The sequence below is a fragment of the Podarcis liolepis genome (assembly GCF_965112155.1).
Source record: "Podarcis liolepis genome assembly, chromosome: 1".
Taxonomy (NCBI): Eukaryota; Metazoa; Chordata; class Lepidosauria; order Squamata; family Lacertidae; genus Podarcis; species Podarcis liolepis.
In genome coordinates, this window is record NC_139554.1 from 71,395,871 (window position 1) to 71,409,805 (window position 13,935).

Sequence of the window (13,935 nt, forward strand, 5' to 3'; positions counted from 1 at the left end):
GGAAGAGCAAACCCCTGCTTTTCTTCCCTTATCATTTCATAACATTCTAGGTCAATCATTTATCATGTATCTCAAACGTATTTTGCTTTCCAAGTTGCTGGTTTAACCTCGTTTTACTCCCCTAGGTTTTTCTTCTGCTTAACTATGTTTTCCTTTTCTGTATTGCCTCACCTTGCTATGGTTACCAATGGTTGCCATATTTGGAGCCAGGAAGAAATTTGCCCAGCAAACAAATTGGCCCCGTTTGCAGGTTTTGCCATCTCCATAGCAAAATGTCGCAACTTCTGGCGGTTAGGGCATTGGGTAGAATCCTAGTCATCAGAAGGTGGGTGAATTGGTGTAATACCCTGAGAGCAACCTGCGCCATATTCAGGGCACCCCGTTAATGGGGTCGTGGTGGAAGCCAAGAAGCCAGAAGCCAAGCAATACAAATCTCCACTAGAAATCCCCACTCCCGCCATACAAAGATTGTGAAAGCCTTTCATCAAGGGTGGCGGAGGGTGGAGTCTCACTCCATTCATGTTATCATTTCTGTAAATTCTCCCACTCTTGAACTAGGGCTGCAAAGATAAGTAGCAGTGGTAGAACTTCACTCTCTTTATGTCATATATTTTAGCAATTTACAGTGCAATAGGTAAATAGTATTTTAAACATGCTTGTAGCATTTTTTATTATTTATTTGAATACCACCCTTCATCTGAAGATAACAAGGCAGTTCAAAGCATAAAAAACAAAAAATGATAGTGCAAAATATATAATAAAAGAAAAAGAAAAGAAAGCCAATAAGCCCCTTCCCACAAACATAAAAAGCCATATAATGTTAATCAGCTAAATGTTTTTGTCGGGCATTATCTATTTAATGATGATGACAGGTCAGCCTTCCTGGGGAGAGTATTCCACAAACAGGTAGCCACTGCAGAAAAGGCCCATTCTCATGTTGCCACCTTCTGGACCTCTCATGGAGAAGGCACACGAAGGAGAGCTTCAGGTGATTAAAATCAAAAGCAATAAAAGTAAAATAAAGCCCCCCCCCCTTGTAATAGAGACAACATTAACAGTTTCTAGCTTACCCACACTAAGCCACAATAGTCCCAGGTTAGTTCGGAAAGCAATTTAAAAGCCTGCATAAATATAATGGTCTCAACAGGTGCCAAAAGGTCTGCAGAGAAGGTGCCAGGCAAGACTCTCTGGGGAGGCAATTTGAAGGCCAGGGTGACATCACTGAAAAGGCCCTATCCTTAGTAGCCACCCACCATAACTCATGATGGGCCCAGTCTGTTCTGGGCTGCCAATAGGATCTTAAGGTTTGGATATAGGCACATGCAAGAGGAGGTTTTAGGTAACCTGGCTGCAACATGTTTAATGCTTTATAGGTTAAAACCAGAATTTTTAACTGGGCCTAGAAACGGACAGGGTGATAGTACACCTTGCTCCAGTTCAAACACTTAAAGAGAGTGTTACAAAAATGAACACCACTCTATTTACTCCAATGGGTAGCATAAGAATGCACAATCCAAGAGAGAATGCTAAATACTATTATATATTTAAAAGTATGTTTTTAGTCATATAGTGCATATATAGTCTACAAAAATACACCCTTGAATTTATTTATTTGTGGGTGGGTGGGTGGGTGTGGGTGTGTTTTACAGGTGACAGTCACTGTCTATTGTTCTTCAGATTCATTCCCTCTGTTACAAAGCTCATTGTTCATAAGATAAGTTGCAATTGCTTTGCCAGGCTTGGTGCTTATATAAGTCATTATTCGGTTTGGAAAACGTGGTCTGGCTGAACAGACTTGTTCCTTTTGTAGGGGATTACAATAACACACGGAAGCTTATGAGTGCTTCTGACAGATGTGTTGGCGGTCTGCCACTGCATGAAGGGTGCGGCTCTGACTGACAACTTGCAATTATGGTATGATGAATGGTTCTGATGTGTGTTCAAGAGAAAACCACTTTCTAGAAAGTGAAAGTCATGCATACGGTTCCTATAAAATAAGCCTTAAGAAAAGTATTCTTACTTTCACATTCTGGTCGGATAACAGATTTAGAAGCCCACTCTTCTTTCAAACTTTCCCCCCTGGTTTTAATAAATAAAAGCCCGACTTAAGCTTATGTGGGGAAAATTAGCTTGACTCATTTTGGCTTCAAAAACGCTTTGTCTGCATTTTCAGTCAAACTGACATCACAGTAGCCATCTACACACATGCTCACATAAGATTCTTAAATACATACATATGACTTGTGTAGTAACCAACACGTTTATCAAATAAAAATATCTACAGGAAATAAAACAATAAAACATTTCAACCCTCGGTAGCCCTGTGTAATACATGCTAGTACTAATGGAAGTTACACTAATACAATCACCCTAAAGGAAGACTGTTAACACATATTTGTGAGTATTTATTTCACTACAGTATGTACTATAGTTCATAAGTTTATTGTTATAGCCAAAGGCCAGCATCTACTACTAAATACTCATTTTGTGCCAGTGGTGTGATACATGCTGTACAGAACACAAACGCCCATGTCCTGAAGAGCTACATTCTTCATTAGATGGACAAGACAGAGAGATATTGGGGACTGGTGATGAGGAAAGTGAATGACAGTATCAAATGCCAAGAGGGAGGCTGTAGCGATTTGCTAATGGCTATGATTGGTGAGATGTTGAACCATAAGAAAATAGTAGATAGGATAACCTAGGACATCTTATTCCCATAGACCTGATTGTAGTACTATTGAGAAACCTTATGAGGCTGACTGAAGTAGCCAAGTTCACATTGGGGTGCAGCTAGAGAAAAGCCCTGGAAGGGGATGGGCAGATCTTTGACTTTTCCAGCCCCGTTTTTGGCACTATTCCCACTCCCATCTCCCTAAAAGTCTCTACTGAGGGTCAAGTAATTCAGGTGAACTTTCACAAGGGGATGGGCTGAAGGGGGATCCTTAAAATTGGGAAGAGGGACTTTTGGTGAACTTTTTAAAGGTAACAGTATTTAAATCGAGTGCTTCTTGATTTTTAGGTCCTAGAAAAATGGACAACCTCATATGCTCATGACCTGGAAACATGACTTGCTATGTACAGGGCATTTAGAGTGAAATAGCTGGACCATAAAGAAAGCTGATCGCCGAAGAATTGAATTATGGTACTGGAGGAGACTCTTGAGAGTCCCATGGACTGCAAGAAGATCAAACCTATCCATTCTGAAGGAAATCAGCCCTGAGTGCTCACTGGAAGGACAGATCCTGAAGCTGAGACTGCAATACTTTGGCCACCTCATGAGAAGAGAAGACTCCCTGGAAAAGACCCTGATGTTGGGAAAGATGGAGGGCACAAGGAGAAGGGGACAACAGAGGATGAGATGGTTGGATAGTGTTCTTGAAGCTACCAGCATGAGTTTGACCAAACTGCGGGAGGCAGTGGAAGACAGGAGTGCCTGGCGTGCTCTGGTCCATTGGGTCACAAAGAGTTGGACATGACTAAACGACTAAACAACAACAACATAGCTCCCAATGAAATTAAAAGGCCCTTTGCCATTTGCTATAACAGGCCAAGAGCCAATGGCTCTATGATGCATGAGGCGTAGCATGGGGCAGTGGGGCTAACAGGGTCGTCGCACTGCTCATGCTGCCCTCCCCAAGTCAGCCCTCCCCCACTTTGTGAGACTGGAGTCAAAGGGCACATGGCTGTTAGGTCCTTCTCACACAGCCTTTCCCAGATCCCAGTCTTGCAGAGTCGCTCAGGGAGCGCAGTGTGAGAAGGATGCAACAGCCATGCACCCTTCGACCCCAACCTCACCTTTGCTGTTTTTATATTGTAAACTACCCTGTGTTCCTTGGATGAAGGATGGTATAGAAATTTAATAAATAAATAGAACACATAAGCAATTTGTACACAAGTTCCAAAGCAAGAAAAACAAACAGTAAAATTAAATGGATTTTGAGCAGGGATATAAATATACACAATGAGAAAAAAGTGTTTGTTTTAATTAACTGAAGAAAGAGACTTCCTATATTTTCAAGATAAAGCAGAGAAAGCTTTTTGCTTTTCTGATTTACTGCTATATTATTTAGCATTTGGCATGAGTGAACACAAACTAGCCCAGTGTCTACTAAATCTGAATGAAATGTATTATGTTTCACAAGTGTCATGTGGTAATCTGACATAAACTGTGTTAATCGACATCATGTTTAAACTAATGCTGTATATATATGAACACAACATATGGTATCAAGTAGAAAATAAAAATGAAAAGCTCTTTCTGGTCCACACACATGCTATCAACCAAATGGCAAGTAGCCAAACTAAATTTCAGGTAACAGATGGCTCCAATACTGTACATGCATGACACAGGCAATTTCAATTATCTGTGAACAGTTAATAGCGATGAAAACTTGGCAAACCACATTTTTATTTAAAAAAACAGATTTGATAAATTACTATTGTGCGAAGCATTATTGAAAATATAAGTGTACAAAATTATACTGATACCAATAATAATTTCATAACCTGATAAGGAGTTATAAAACATATATATAATCTGTCCCTAATATTCAGCCTTGCTTAGTGGAACAATTAATTATTCCAAACAGAAGGTCATTCCTGGGAAAAGAGGAGCAATTCATTTAAATTATTATTTAAAGAAATGGCTGACTAAACTCACTCACATAAGTACTCCCACTGGTTTTATTGTAACTAAGCCTTCCTGAAGCTGGTGCTCTCCAGATATTTTGGACTACAACTCTAATCATTCAGTCAGCATGGCAGTGCTGGCTAGGGCAGATGGGAATTGTAGTCCAAAACATATGGAGGGTACCAAATTAAGGAAGACTGCTATAACTGCTGATGCAGGGAGAGGGGAGAAAGTAGTAGTGAGTAGAATTTGGATTTTTCAATTTTTGTGAGCAATAAGCAAAGGTGATTTCATACAAAACTACTCACTGCAAGCCAGATACAGCTAAACGTACATCATCATCATTATCATCATTGTTTTATTTATACCCCGTGGCTTATAGCATATATCAAACCATAGTAAAACATCAAACATTAAAAACTTCCCAATACAGGGCTGACTTCAGATGTCTTTGTACAGTTCTTTATCTCCTTGACATCTGATGAGAGGGCATTCCCCAGGAAAGGTCCCACTGCTGAGAAGGCCCTGTGCCTGGTTCCCTTTTACTTCACTTCTTGCAGTGAGGGAACCGCCAGAAGACCCTCGGAGCTGGACCTTAGTATCCGGGCTCAGAGATGGGGATGGAGACGCTCCTTCGGCTATACTGAGCAAAGCTGTTTAGGGCTTTAAGGTCAGCACCAACACTTTGAATTGTGCTTGGAAACATACTGGGATCCAGTGAAGATCCTTTAGGACCATAGTTATATGATCCTGGTAGCTGCTCCCAATCACCAATCTAGCTGCCACATTCTGTATTAGTTGTAGTTTCCAAGTCACCTTCAAAGGTAGCCCCGTATAGAACACATTGCAGCAGTCCAAGCAGGAGACAACTAGAGCATGCACCACTCTGGTGTGATAGTCTGTGAGCAGGTAGGGTCCCAGCCAGCATACCAGATGGAGCTGGTAGACAGCTGCCCTGGACACAGAATTGACCTGTGCCTCCATGAACAGCTGTAAGTCCAAAATAACTCCCAGGCTGCGCACCTGATCCTTCAGGAGCACAGTTACCCTGTTCAGAACCAGGAAGTCCTCCACACCCACCTGTCCCCCCAAAGCAGTACTTTTGTCTTGTCAGGATTTAACCTCAATCCGTTAGCCGCCATCCATCCTCCAATCACCTCCAGACACTACAGAACAGTCAGCATTATGTCTTTAAAGACCAACCATTCAAATTTTTTTAAAGGAAAGCACTGAAGGACAAATGAGGTTAAGTTTTGATCTACATGAACAAACTGGGATGCTGTAACATTTTGGGGAAACATTTACATCAGCATCTGAAAAGGACCACCAAGAATAATGCTTTTAGTGATGAAAAATATGCATTAATAGCAACATTGTTTCATAATGAAAAAGGAGGACAGCAGAAAGGAATGCACGTATAACTGCCATAGCTCCAGCTATTTCAAATTTGTGCAGTCCCATGAATCTGCACACTGTATGTGTGGCAGGCATTGTAACTGCAATGAAGTACACATTAATTCAATTATGGCATACCTTTTTTTTTTTAACCCCTCAACAAATGGCATACACAACTGAAAAGGAAATGGAAACATGGAAAAAATGGAAACATGGACCATTATATTTGAAACAGTTTTAATTTAGCAACTGTAGCAATCTGAAAGCCGTATTTTAATTAGCACCCCTACCTGCTTTGTGAAGATGTATATGGATGAAATAACTAGCCCCTTAACTATCAACTTCCATATCCTCTTCAGAGCAAACAGGTAGCAAAGGTAGCTAATACCCAAGTGCCAGATCCACCTTTCAGTATCAAGTAAAGGTTGATTCGAACAGCAGATGAACAAATGGCCCTCAAACCCAAATATTTAAATCATTACAAAGTATGAATTAAACTCTTATTATTCAGCTAAATAAGATTTATGCAGTCTTAGAGGCTTCTACTCCACTGAGGGTTCCCAGGCCAAGTTTCCTGACTTTTCTCAGCCTTCTCCATGAAGCTGCACAGAGCACTGGAGTAAAGAGGGAATGCTATGGCTGCTGTATCCAGAGAAGGGGTGGACAAGAAGGTGACTTTCCTGCCCTTCCTCTCAGCAGGCCATTGAAAACCATATCTCATATGGAGCAATACCTCTGTCATCTACCTCTGCCATATTTGCATATTCATTGTGTTGTATGGAAATTTGTATTCTCTCTTGCATGTGGGGTAGAGGGCCCCAAAATAAATAATGGGTAACACACAAGTAATAAGATGTCTGACAGGATAGAATGTCAAGGGCTGGAACATAATTCTGTTTCCATACTAGGAACCTAACCTGTTGAATTTATCCTGCCACGCAGCTATTAAAGGCACAAAAGCCCTGCTCTCCTCCAAACCCACTTTTCTTAAGGTGTTATGTTACTGTAGATCACTAATCAATTGGTCTTAGGATGACAACACTGTTTTTAATGCAAGAGCAGAGATGGTGCTTCATATGGCAGGGGTGGTAATGGTAAAGAGAGATTTAGGATTTACAGTGGTACCTCGGGTTACATACGCTTCAAGTTACAGACTCCGCTAACCCAGAAATAGTACCTCGGGTTAAGAACTTTGCTTCAGGATGAGAACAGAAATCGTGCTCTGGCGGCATAGCAGCAGCAGGAGGCCCCATTAGCTAAAGTGGTGCTTCAGGTTAAGAACAGTTTCAGGTTAAGAACGGACCTCCAGAATGAATTAAGTACTTAACCCGGGGTACCACTGTGCAGTAGTCCAGTGGCGTAGTGTGGGTTGCCACTTGGGGCCACGTAGAGGAGGGAAATGGACAGAGTATGCATGCACATTCAACTGCCTAACAGCATCTGCATCACTCAGGAGCCACAAAGATAAGAATAGAAGAGTCATTCCATTGTCTGGAGGGGTGACTTCCTGGCTTGCATGGAGAAGCTGTTTTCAACAGAGCAGCAATGGAAGCATGCAGCTGTATTGAGTCTAGCGCCCCCTAGCCAAATTAGCTCTTCGTTCCACCTCTCCTCCACCCCCCTCCACCCATTCAATTCACCTTCTATTTAAAACCATTTCTTATGAGGCAATAATCAATATTTATATTTATGGACATGTTTTTAGCCAATTTTGCAGCTCACCCCCAAGATTAAATTGTTTAAAAAGCAAGAAATGCATTTTAGCAACATTTGTTGTAGTAACTACAGCAATGTTATTGGTGCAAGTTATTGGTGCAGCCACCCTTTTCTTCCTCTTTTCTTCCACACCCACACCACAAAGGAAACCCCTCGGCCACCTTGGAAATGTAAATGCAACAAAAACTCTGCACCTTGCCCATGAGAATTTTTCCCTTTTTGATAATTTTCAAATGCAATTTGAGCCAGTGTGGTGTAGTGGTTAAGAGCGGTAGTCACGTAATCTGGGAAACCGGGTTCGTGTCTCCGCTCCTCCACATGCAGCTGCTGGGTGATCTTGGGTCAGTCACACTTCTGTGAAGTCTCTCAGCCCCACTCACCTCACAGAGTGTTTGTTGTGGGGGAGGAAGGGAAAGGAGAATGTTAGCCGCTTTGAGACTCCTGAAGAGGAGTGAAAGGCGGGATATCAAATCCAAACTCTTCTTCTTCTTCTTCTTCTTCTTCTTCTTCTCATTAATTGCATGAGAAAATTTTGGCACAGAGCTAGTGCCTGCTCAATTTGTTGCCCACGTACAAACGGTTGAAGAGCAACTTCAAGGCCCCTGCTCTCCCTTCTTATGGTTCTTTATTTTTAAAGCAGACTTGGATCAAACAACCCTTTCAAAGATAGGACTGTTTTCTATAACATAGTCTAACTATCAGAAATGCAAAATCAATAAAGCATAACCATCAACACAGTACACCACAATACCTATCTGGTGGACTGTGATCATATTCTCGTATCAAGTTGTACAGATCGCACACTTGAGGGAGGAAATCCATAGCTTACAGAGTTATTACCATCATTGGGCTGTTTACATTCACAATCTGATATACTAGATTGTAGCTGATCCCCAGTCCTACAGAAGTGGCAGAAAGTATAAAAACAAAAACACATGTGTAACAGTTCTCCCAGATACAGATAGGTAGCCGTGTTGGTCTCCCATAGTCAAAATAAAAAAATTCCTTCCAGTAGCACCTTAAAGACCAACTAAGTTAGTTCTTGGTATGAGCTTTCGTGTGCATGCACACTTCTTCAGATACACTGAAACAGAAGTTGCCAGGTCCTTCTATATAGTGAGAAGGTGGGAAGGGGTATTTACTCAGAAGGGTGGTGGGAATGGGTGATTGGCAGATAGCTGAGATGAGCCTGTTGACGACTCTTAACGACTGCAATAGGTCTTACAGGAAAAGGCAAGGGGTGAGAAGGTGAAAAATAGCTAGTCATGTATAATGAGATAAGAATCCAATGTCTCTGTTGAGACCAGGTCTCTCCATGGTTTTAAGTTTGGTAATGAGTTCTCCCAGATATTTGTTTTATATGAGCTCTTTGCTCATGTGGAGTATTAGGAAACAGGTCCACACCTCCTGGCCTTGTCTGAACATCACACACTCAGCTGGCCCTTCTCCTGACACCCTCACATTGTCTGCAGATGTCTGGAAAGTGGGTGGGGGACCATGCACTAGATATCATCAGGTGCAAAAGAGAGTTTCATAGGGTTTGAAATACCCTGCAAAACTTTTTGGCCTCATTTTGTCTTTTTCACAACATTTCATTTTTGTTTGCTTCCTGTATTGGCAACTGCTTTGGTGATTTTGTTCTTTAAAGAGAGTCTTCATGTTGCCAATCAAGGATCATGCAGCCAATCAAACTTGGCTATGCGATGACACTCTGCCCTCACACTGAATGGAAGAACATCCTCCAATTATCACCATAATGAGAAAGGGCATTTGGAATGGGATGCATTTTGTCACAAAACATTGCACTCCCCACACTCTTATTTTAACACTGTCCTAGGTTTAGAATAGTTCAAATAATGCAAGCCAGACAATTAGTATGACTCAATATAAGTACACATACACAATATGAATTCATGTAACATATGAATGTTTTTTCCTCCATATCTTGGATTAGACCATAGTTGGGGATAAACATTTCTCAGTATCATAATCAGGATTTGCTTTTGAATATATATTTCCAGTGGTAGCATTTCTCAAACTTCATGATTTTTGCAGACCATTTGAAAACTGCTCAGAATCTCGGTGGACCATTTAACAACTTCTTTTCCCTCAGCATTGTCATCATTGCCCAAATGAGTGCTGTTTCATGCACACCACGGGCCCTAGGTCAGGCTGCTGAAAAAGGCCCCTTTGACTCATAAGTTGTGAGGGGAAATTAGTAGACTGCACAAGCATCATATAAAAATCATGAGCCCTAGGTCAGGACCTTGTTAGCTCACTCCAAATTCCACCCCTAGCTAAATATCTCTATCCCCATTGCCAGGAAAAAATGGTACAAGTTTAGGGCCAAGTACGGATATACTTGACCATTCCATAACTTTTAATGGAGCTCACTCACTCACAGACTACAGTGTGTACAGTGCCTACATGTGACAAGCAGTGTCCCACAGCAAATGTCTACTGTGTAGATGTCAGAAAAAAGAGTACATTTATCTTTAAATACTTAAAATCACATCTGTGTGAAGATACAGTGTTTTTTTTTCATTAAAATGCCCAGTTTAACTACAATATTTCCTGCAGCAAATGTGCCAGCTACGGAAGTAATATATGTATGTGAATGCATTATTGAACAACTTTGTACATGCATTGCATAGATCTGATTGAGCCGTTTCCTAGATACATGTAAACAGATGTTTAAAGGTGCATGCACATGCATGTATTACTTCCATACTTGATATATTAGCTTCTGAAAGTATCAATGTAGCATGGTGTTCCACTTAGCAATTATAAATTGCTGTAGTGGTATCAAGTTCTAAGCCTTTGGTTTTTGCATACCTGTTTGACAAATGATCCATCCAGCTAATTACAGGTATCCAAAAATCTACCCCAATTATCTATCCCATATGTTCTCACATATCTACCCCAATTATTAGAATCTTGGTCATCAGAAACAGTGAGCAACTAACATTTATTTAACAATTTGTTGCCCCTATGCATAACTGATGGATGGCATGCACAAGGGATGGATGAGGGGAAATGCAATCCTGTTGATGCTTCTGGACTTCTTATGGTTTCAACACCACCAACAATGGTATCCTTCTGGATCATTTATCTGGGTTCGCTTACATGGCGTGGTGTTATGGTGGCCATGGTGTTTCCTGGAGAAACAGTCTCAAAAGGTAGACTATTGGACTATGGTGTTCTGCAAGGTTCTCCATGTTTCTCAGCATCTACATGAAGACCACTTTGGGAAAGCCACCCAGAGGTTTGGGCTGAAGTGCCACCAATATGTAGATGACACTCCGTTCTACCTATCATTTCCATTTTGTTGTTCCCGGAAGACTATGTAAACCTTGAATTAGTACCTGGAAAAGGTTTGGGGTAGATGAGGGTGAACAAGCAGAGACTGAATCTGGACAAGATACAGGTACCATGGGCAGAGAACTAAACTGCTCTAGATGGAGGTTTACAACTGGAGAGCCAGTGTGGTGTAGTGGTTAAGAGTGGTAGTCTCGTAATCTGGGGAACCGGGTTCGCGTCTCCGCTCCTCTACATGCAGCTGCTGGGTGACCTTGGGCCAATCACACTTCTTTGAAGTCTCTCAGCCCCACTCACCTCACAGAGTGTTTGTTGTGGGGGAGGAAGGGAAAGGAGAATGTTAGCCGCTTTGAGACTCCTGAAGGGGAGTAAAAGGCAGGATATCAAATCCAAACTCCTCCTCCTCCTCCTCCTCCTCCTCCTCCTCTTCTTCTTCTTCTTCTTCTTCTTCTTCTTCTTCTTCTATGGGGTTGAAGTACGGACTTTGGGAGTTCTAAGTGGAGAAGTTCAGCTGGAGTGAACAGGAATGCTTTTTTACCAGATGAGACTAGTTCACCAAATGTGGCTCTATCTGTAGATGACAGAACTGGCCTCAGTTATCCATCCAGCCGTGATCTCCAAGCTCTAATGAACTCTAATGCAATCTAATGCAATGTGCTCTATGTTGGGCTGCCTCTAAAGACAGTTGGAAAACTTCAAATGGTGCAGAACTGTCATAGCATTTATATGTCACATTTCCCAAAATTACATTTGTGCTCAAAGCAGTTCAAAGAAAATAAGCATTCTACAATAATTTACATAAGAACATAAGGATAACCAATTTGATCAGGCAATGGTCCATCTGGACAAGCATCCTGTTCAAGCAGTGGCCAACCAGATGCCTATGGGAAGTGTGCAAGCAGGATCTGAGTCCAACAGCACTCTCCTGTCCTGCAGTTTATAGCTACTGGTTTTCACAAGCATGCTGCCTCTGACAGTGGGGGTAGAACATAACCATCATGGTTAGTAGCCATTGATAGCTCTACTCTCCATTAATTTGGCTAATCCCTTCTTAAAGTCATCATGTTGGTGGCTTTCACTGCCTCTTTTGGGAGAGAGTTTCATAGTTTAACAAGGCACTGAGTGAAATTTCTTTGTCTGTCCTTAAACTGCAAATACTCAGTTTCACTGGATGATCTTGAGTTGTGAGAGAGGCTGTAGCGGACCCATTGCTAACCCCCAGTTAAATTTGGCACCCACACCTTATGGTACGCTATTTACACGAATGTCTTCAATTTACCACAGGCTATCTTGTGTGAGGGAAAACTCAGTGACTTCAAGTATCAGGCAGGAGTTGATCAAACAAGAAAAGATTGGTGAAACAAAGTTGGGTCAGGAAATGTGTTCTGTTGGGTAGAAGTTAACTTATTGCTTAAACTAAATATAAAGATGTCTCAGGCTTAAACACAATAATGAATGCACAGCTTTTCTTAAACTTCACTCTTGTTCCTTTTCTTAGTACAGTTAAATGCTTTTAACACAGCACAGTTTCCATCACAATCTAACTATTTGGCTCATGAGTGAGGGGCACTTTCCGTCAATTACCCCCTCTCTTAACAATCCCACTCCTGAGGTATTCCAGTTGGTATAACAGACCCAAGGGATCACCTCACCCCTTGTTGCTGGTTTGGAAGTCTTCTTTACCTAGAAGCACTCTCCCCTCCTGGCTGCACTGAGACCCAGGTAGTCTGTATTCCCACAGGTTATAAACTATGAGGCTCCTTCCTCCAGCTATAGATATCCTCCTCAGAGTGAATGTTCATCTCAAATTCAAACCAACTCTTTCAGACAAATCCTATCCTTCTCCCAATCTCACTCCCTGTGGCATGCATGTGGAACCCCCATTGTAACAACAAGCAACAGCAGCTGTGTGCAGGATAACAGTCTTAATTCCTTCCTCCCCCACTCCTTCATTTTTAAAATTTTGTTGGCTCTCAGACTGTGAATATTAATAGGCACAATTTGAGGTTAAAGAGCCAAAAATGTGTCCTTCATCCAAAGTTCTCAGAAACTGCTGAAAGGAAACCCTGAGAACTTTTCACATCGATCTAATGTGGTACTGTGTAATTCAAAGATTAACTGGGTAAGGGGAAGACTCAGTCTTCTCAATATGGAAAGTATGTTTTCACCAACACAAATTACATAGAGCTAATTTTCAGTGTATACTAAGCTGCAATTCACAGATTATTATTTTATCACCTTTACACTAGGTGTGAAGGACCTAGAACATCTGAACACTTATCATAAAACTGAAACTCTTACTTCTCTTTTATTTGTTTGTCTGTGCATCACTAAAACATAGGATCCCACAGGACAACTGATGGGCAGCAGTAGTTCAGGAGAGAGAAGAGAAAAGACTACTTCACACAGTGCATAATTTAGAGACTTTACTGCCACAAGATGTGGTGTGGCCCCTGGCTAGGGTCCTTTAAAAGGGAATTAGACAAATTAATGGAGAACGATAGATATTTATCCAATGGAGGCTTCCCTTAAAATTCACCCTTTTGGAGGGTGGCTTTATTTTCCTTTTTTTTTTTTTTTTTGCTGGGACCATGGAAAGGGGGTTAAACTTCCCTCCTCATCTCATGGTCCCAAGGCTTATCAAGCTTTCCCAGAGTTGCTTAACAAAAATGTTCACATTAACTGCATGAAAGCAATTCATATCACATCCTTAGATTAGCTAAGAATTTGCTGAAGGCTCTGCTATACTACACAAACCAAATGCTTTGACATGAAAGTATAAGGGGAGGGGACCAGGGGCAAACTTACAAAATGAATTGGGGTTCATTATCACTGTCAAAACTTAAAATTTAGAAGAGTCTTTAAACTGCAGC

The 13,935-nt window shown here is 41.4% G+C and overlaps 1 protein-coding gene across 50 annotated transcripts in view; it reads right to left on the bottom strand.

The window, feature by feature from the left end:
- The window catches only part of SOX6 (SRY-box transcription factor 6), a 458,084-nt gene that overhangs the window by 204,046 nt on the left and 240,103 nt on the right, over positions 1 to 13,935 (bottom strand). The window lies entirely within an intron of this gene.